The following is a 7,657-nucleotide window of genomic DNA, read 5'->3' as shown; positions in this document are numbered from 1 at the left end:
AAACGTTGTACATTTGCTGTTATATTAAAGTTTTTCTTCATTACCCATTCAAGCCGTCTCCAGCCATTATGAAAACATTCAGTTATTGTGGATATTGATCCACTAACCACACGAGAAAGAACATGAGAACATTCAGTTATTGTGGATATTGATCCATTAACCACACGAAAAAGAACATGAAAACATTCAGGTATTGTGAATGATGATCCATTAACCACACGTAAAAGAACATGAAAACATTCAGGTATTGTCGACGAGAAAGAACATGACAACATTTGAACGCGATTCGTTGTAATCCAGAAAGGCAAGCTCATGAAAGATAACTTTTAAGACACATTTTGAAATTCAAATTGTTAAAAAGCCGCAAAAATGAAAGCTGCACAATAAATTACATGAATATATTCTGGTTCTTCTAAACCTCAGTACTTTTCAATGCAGGTCAAAAATTCAGAATTAAAAAAAATAGTGAAAATATTTCAGTATTTTTGAACTTTATTGGGCAGTGGTACGGATACAGCTACACAAAATAATGCAAATTATATAACATCTAAACTAAGATGTCGACAGTAAAAACTCGCAAAACAATCCTAAAGTTTTCTTGAAATTTCTAAGCTGTCTTCTAATAAATCCTGAGCAAATAGTTCACAGCGAAGAAACTCGACTTGAGGTGGCCATGAGGCTCAACGTGACTCGACACTTTACTTTGACAACTTTCAGTATTGGTAATTCTGCCTGTTGTTCTGTATAGCCTAACACGTGATGGATTAGATGTTTTACTCGTATTGTGTTAGTTATTCCCAATATAAGTTATTAACAATTAGGAAAACTAAAATAGAGTACAAACATAACTACTACAGGCAGGAGAAAGTCAGCATTTCACATTTGTGTAAAAGAAAAGGTTTTGATGGTCACTTTCACGAAGACATTAACAATAATAATTTCAGACAGTTATACTAAAGGTATTGAACAATAATATTTCAGTCAGTTATACTAATGGTATTGAACAATAATATTTTAGTCAGTTATACTAATGGTATTGAACAATAATAATTTCAGACACTTATACTAATGGTATTGAACAATAATATTTCAGACACTTATACTAATGGTATTGTTGGTTGAAATCTCTATCGAATTTTGTTTCTTCTCCTTTTGTGTTAAATAAAGTTTGTGTTAATTTAGTTACATACAGTTATTCTATTAGTTTTAACCACATCATCACTGTAACCTAATTTTAATGACTTTGCCAACTCACATTGTTTCACCTGTACTGTTGTTTACACATTATTAACTGGCTATTTTATTTCAAACAAACAGAGGTTCAAGTTTTACGGAAATCTATAAAGTACATCCACATCTCTGTTGTTTACCATCACAATTCTTTACTAACATATCGGTAGCGCCACCTATCTTTACTAGGTCTCTTTTTGCAAACAATTACTTGATTAACCTGTACTTAGTTGTCGCGGTTAGTAGCCTATATGACCACCTAAGTCAAATTATTAATTAGTAACTATTTTCTTATAACTAGATACTAATTACTAGCTAGTTTTTATGGAAGTTTTCTTGATGAAGTCTGGTGTGTTATTCACTCGACTGAGGTCCACCATGTTAGAACTTGAATAACAACTTGGATGTTTTTAAGAGTGGTATCCAGGTTTTGTTGACTTTTGTACAAGGTTGACTGAGTATATTATCAGTTAAGTTGATGTAAAATGGTTGTTTTCCTCTCGACTGGGCCTTCAGATGGTTTGGTATGTACTAACTGCAACCGTATTGTATTCTGGCTTTATATTGTTTATGTAACCTCTGTATGTTTCAGAGAGACTTCTGACTCAGAGGAATATAACTGTACATCTGTAGTTTTCTTCTTGCTTATTCTCGGTGTATATCTTCTTTATTTTCTTCTTTATCAAGTGTTTTGTGTATCTGCTGTTAAAGAGGGTTGTAGTGATGCGTTTTTCTTCCATCTTTGCTTTTTCGGTATTACAGATCTTGTTCATTGTGGAAACTAGACAGTCTATGACGCTTGTCTTTATCCCTGTTGGGGTGGTTTGATTTACTGTTGAGGTTTTTACCCGTATCTGTGAGTTTCTTGTAAACTCTTCACGCCAGTCAGGCGACATGAGGACTTCTACCAAGAAGACAAGATCGCACCCTCTGGATTTCCCTGAGGACTGCAGCAGATTAGCCGCCGAAACGTAAGATAAAACTAGTTAGTAGTTAGCGTCTAGTTATATAAAAAAGATTATTACTAATTATTAGTTAGACTAAGATGATCGAATAGGCTACTAACCACAACAACAATTGATATCTAATTCATTTTTTTCTTATTTTTAATGATTTCAATAAACAATCTGACCGTATTTGCATTTTTATCTGTAAATATATTGCTCACCATCAGTGTCCTTACCATCCTGTTAATATCCAACTTATTTTACATGTGTTAATAATCTACATGATCAGCTTTACTGATTTCTCTATAAAAGCTTTCAGCTGTGTCGTTCTTTGTGATATTCACGTGTTCAGTTTCTTTTATCTACTCTTCAACTACTCACATTTAATCACCTTGGTTAAAAAATGCAAACTATAAAAAGATCTAAAGAGAGATTGTACCTAAAATTATTCTTTGTTTTTCATCAGAAATATTTGTCATCTTTATAGTTAACACACACGTTTCCAGATTTGTCACAGCCGTTTTATAAGTGCATCAACCATCTGTTAGTCCACTAAGTAAAGTGGTTTTGTGAAGACATTTGATTGACCAATTAATTCCCTATGTCATTATTTTAAGAGAAAAAAACACAAAATTAATCAAATACGCCTGAAGATAGTCTTGATATTTCGAATGAATTTTAACATATTTCACAGTTTCTGTTGATGTGCATCACATAGATCATTCTGCATGTGAAACGTGTCTTATCTGTATTGAAATAACTACTAGTATTGTACATACTCAACAGATGTTTTCATCATAAACTGAATATTCGAAAATCTCACTAACAATCTAACTCCCCTCTGGGAGTTAAAACCCTGCCCAATGGGATAAAGAGGAAGATATTTATATTCTTACACACAACATGTCGTTACATTTTAGCTACTCAAACTGTCTTCCAGCACACGCAACTGAGCTTCTATATAATCAACCTATCCTTCAACCACACCTAACACTAGAGAGTTAGCCCTTTGACTAAGTTATTGCTATTTTTAAAACGCTCAGACTATAGTTCTATCGAACCTTGGTAGACAGTAATTTAGCCCTTAGGTTCATTCACTATTATTTTATAACTGCTAAAACGGCCTTTTCGTCACATGTACTAGCTAGTGATTTAGCCTTTTATCTCAGTTACTACTATTTTTTTTTATCCACACAGAGTAATTAATGGGTTAACATTTTTGGTTCATTAGGTAAGAAAACTTTTCCTTTCTCATAAACTGGACGAAGGTTTCGAATTCAGAGAGGTGTTATAACACTAGGTAATAGCAATAAATAGGCGTGTGTTATATACTAATGTTTGTTTGTTTTAGAGCAAGAGTTATCTGCTATGTCCACCGCGGGTAATCGAACCACGGGTTTTAACCTTGTAAGTCCGTAAGCTTACTGCTGTCCCATCGGTGGACTTATGCCAATCCAATATAAGAATAAAAAGTACACATTGAAGCTTCGTAAAAATCAGTTTTTAATTTGGAATATTTAGAAATGCTTGCTGCAATATTTTTTTCTGATTTGCTTGTTTTCTTCACGATTTCTAATGAAAAATATATATCTATAGTTTTCAAAACCACAATCCTGTGTGGTAATGATTTACCTTTTAATCTCTAATGTTTAAAATTATATTACAGTATTTACCAATTAAAACAAAGTAGGGGTAAAAACAAGATTTTCAACGAATTTTAATAATTATCTGGAGACACTTAAAAGCGCATTTTTCTAAATTATTTTTGATAATTTTCCAAGTTTTTGATTTATTACCTTTTCCAACAAAAAATATACCGATGAACAAACAGAAAAAAACGCTATCTATCTATCTACCTACCTACATACATACCTACATATATACGTCAGAAGTACTTACTATTTATTCCCACATTACACACTAGCCGAGGAGGTGTCTGTTTGGTCTGTTCATCTTCAGTTGTCTGATGGCTAGGTTTCAATTAAGCATGATCACTGGTTAAATTTGTTTGGCTGAACTAACTTATATTTTCTTATATCTTGTGTTTATAGCTGTCCAAAAGATTGGGGTAAAGCTGTGGAGAATTGGCCACGGATAAGGAAGTTGTCACGTTCTGACCGAGTCTCACAGCTGTTTATAAAATGTAAACAGTGGTTAATATTATAGTGGCTTCTCCGCAATGACCATGGTCTTGCTTGCCTTACAGAGTCACACTACTTACTGTTCTAGTTCCAGGCAGCTTCTCCTCAGACTTATTTATCACTGGACGGAAAGTGAGCACTGGATTGTTTAAGACTTGATAATCGCCATCTATTGGTATTAGTGAGAACTTCGCCTTATAAAACAGAGCCAAAGAAAGTACACATACATAAGTTTTTATTTGTTTTGTAGTTTTGAAGTACTAACTTGTTTCAGTCCCCAACATTACATTAAATAATTTTAAAAACGTGCAACAAGATTGTAAAAAAAAATTAAACTTACCAAAAAAAAATATAAAAAAGTAAATAATTCTGTTATTACTGTAGGCGATATTGTTCATAGCTTGCTTAAGCACTTTTAAAGTGAGACTTTTATAGAACTAAAACTTAAGGGTTTGAGATAATTAACACTACACAATAATCTGGCATGGCGTATTGTTTAGCGTGCTGGAATGTAAACTAGAGGGCTTATACTGTTAAAAATCGGGTTTTAATACTCACGGTAGGCACATCGCATATAGCCAATTTTGTAGCTTTTCATTTTAAAAACAAATATTGTAGAATACAAGACCAGATGCCAGTCACTCATTTCTACTCTTTAAAACGCTTTTGTGATTTACTGACGTCTGCCAATAGGTCAGAGGTACGTTTATGTACTTAAAAAGTTAAAATATGGGGTTCGATCCCCTGTAGTACACAGAGCACAAACAATCTATTATGTAGCTTTGTGCTGAAACAGATAACTGAGTGATTGAATACTTAAACACATGGTAAAAAGAGACATAAGCTCTAGTTACCTTACAATTTTTTAAAAGTCTAGGTAAACTTTATATTTCATTTCTAACACAATTATAAGTTTGTCAATCAGAAATATATTTCAACTAATTAAACTTGATTATGGATTTTACATTCCACGAGAAACAAACATCCCCACGTTATTCTTAGGATTCTCTATATCCGTACCACTTCATTTATTTTTATTTTTCACACTGAAAAGAAACAGGAGGGATTTCATTAAATCTTCGACAAAAAACAACAACAACAAAAACACTGCTAATGTGGATATTCGAAATTCATTCTCTTTTGTTTTAGTGAAACTACAACATCTCTGACTTTAAAGTTATCTATAAATGTATTGAAAAAGAAACCGTTAAGGACGCTATTTTATTCTGCCAATAATCAAAGTATTTTTTCCATAGGCAAACAAACTTGTTTTTAAATACGCTAACAAGACAAATATTAATTTAACTGTAGGAACATAAATCACACCTTAGTTTCAAACATCATAAAGGTGTATTATGAAAGCACCTTCAGATGTTAGATGTTAAACACCATATTGGTTGTTGACTGACTTCTCCTTTCTTTACACACCGTAGTTTTTCTGAATTATCTAAGCTTAGTGATGAAGTTGGAGTTCTCCGAAACTTATCTAACGCACCAACCAATGATAAATACAATGTCAGCCTAGGCTTTACGTTTCTTGCTGAAATTTACAATTTTGGCGACAGGAGAGAAAATATATTCAATAGTTTACTCGCTGAGTAACGTATAAGAATAAATTAGTAGCATTAATGCTGCATATTCTTTAAATACCTATATAAATATGGGTTTACTGTAGTGAGTAAACGACAACACAAGTACCATGCACATAACCTACAAACCTAGTCTCATTCCTCGAGTTATTCTTCTCCAGGGCTGGTGATTAGGAATGGATTTTCCCGAAACCAATCTGACTCAGTGATAAGTGTATTGAGAGAGTACCTTTAGGAGTATTGTTTAAAATGTTAAAACTCGACACGAGTGTTTTGTCAGAACACCTCCAAAAGTTTTTTTTAAGATGTTAAACTCTACACGAGTGGTTTGTGAGAGTGTTTCAGGTGAGTTATTTGGTGTGATCCAACCACATACAGTTATATTGTACAAGTTGACTGTTATTGATTGTCTCGAGATCATTTCTTGCACACACAAAAAAAGATTTACTTGCCACCAGTTTCCTACTGAGTTCAAATGGAATGAAGCAAATTGAGAACAGAGTGTATTTACGAAGATAAAAAAAAGGTGCCTTAAGGAAATGCAACAAAAGACAGGACCGAATGACACAGTGAATAAGGGTAAATCGGTTTCAGTTGTATTGGGTCAGCTCGTAACATGGAAAGAAACTCTGGAACGAAGGCGCACAAGAAGCTTCGGATTACCTAAAATGCATATTAGCATAAAACCATGGAAGTAGATGGAACAGCAGGCGCAACTGACTCAAGGTTTAGAGCCCCAGGTCCCCAACTTATGAAAGATCCACTTGTGAATATAATACGATATTAAACACTTTTTGGGACCCATTAACCTGCCTGATACACATATGCACTTCGTAGAAGGCCTACGTATAATTGAAACTCTTTCAGGCTTCCCACGGGGTAGTAACTAGAGGGTCCCTCATACTCCCCCTCACCTCCTCCCCTATAATATTAAATGAAACAAATTGTGTTCTAATTCAGTTTATTTTTTGTCTTCTTACATGAACATTGGACTAAACAAATGAAAATTTTACCACATTGCTGACATACAGCGATCATTAGAATATTTAATGCATCTACTTTTATTTTGTCGTTATTACTATTTTTATTTTTAAGTATATGATCTTATTACAATGATTATTGTGCATTGTTGCCTTAGTACGTAGATTTAGTACTAACCTAAGCCTTCTGGGTTGGCCGAAATTATTGTTAATAGCTATGGTCTCCAACCGACGAAACAATGAATTCTAATCATTATAAGTAATGTAGTTCGATCAGTACATCTAATTAGCTCATTACAAGGTTTTATCTGTGTGTGTGTAGGGACTGGGAGTGATGATGGCAAAATCTTCACGCCCCAGGACCTTCATAAGCCTAGGTATGCTACTGCATAAAACAATTTAATTACGTACTTTCATTAAAGTTAATGCATTCATACAGTTTAGTATTAACAAAACTAATATTACTACTGTACCATGTGAAAACAGGCTAAAATTAATATCTAATTATAACAAAAGAGGTTCGAAATTTAGGTTAATGTAGATAAAAAAAAGAGTATCGTTTGAGATATACTTATTAAAAATCAGACTGATTTCCAATAACAAGATTGTGCATTAGGGCAAATTCTGTATACATTATCTAGAGACAAGGGACTGCTTTGTTGTGGAATGTGGAGAAAATATTAGAGTAGCTAGAATTCATGGAGAGGTTTACACAAAATTATGAGTATCATATCGTTCCATCACTAATACTGTTTGTTTGTTTGTTTTGA

At 33.4% G+C, this 7,657-nt stretch overlaps 1 protein-coding gene across 2 annotated transcripts in view; it reads right to left on the bottom strand.

Moving 5' to 3' along the window:
- The window catches only part of LOC106477743 (cadherin-like and PC-esterase domain-containing protein 1), a 159,058-nt gene that overhangs the window by 117,316 nt on the left and 34,085 nt on the right, over positions 1 to 7,657 (bottom strand). Inside the window, exon 1 of one of the 2 annotated variants that reach the window (XM_022381502.1) lies at positions 4,077 to 4,443. The exons of the other annotated variant lie outside the window; for it this stretch is intronic. The gene's annotated coding sequence lies outside the window, so the exon portion shown is untranslated. Of the gene's footprint in view, positions 1 to 4,076; positions 4,444 to 7,657 lie in introns of those variants that run through there. 2 annotated transcript variants of the gene reach the window in all.

The sequence above is a fragment of the Limulus polyphemus genome, unplaced genomic scaffold (genome assembly GCF_000517525.1).
Source record: "Limulus polyphemus unplaced genomic scaffold, Limulus_polyphemus-2.1.2 Scaffold169, whole genome shotgun sequence".
Taxonomy (NCBI): Eukaryota; Metazoa; Arthropoda; class Merostomata; order Xiphosura; family Limulidae; genus Limulus; species Limulus polyphemus.
This window is presented reverse-complemented; position numbering and strand designations above follow the sequence as displayed.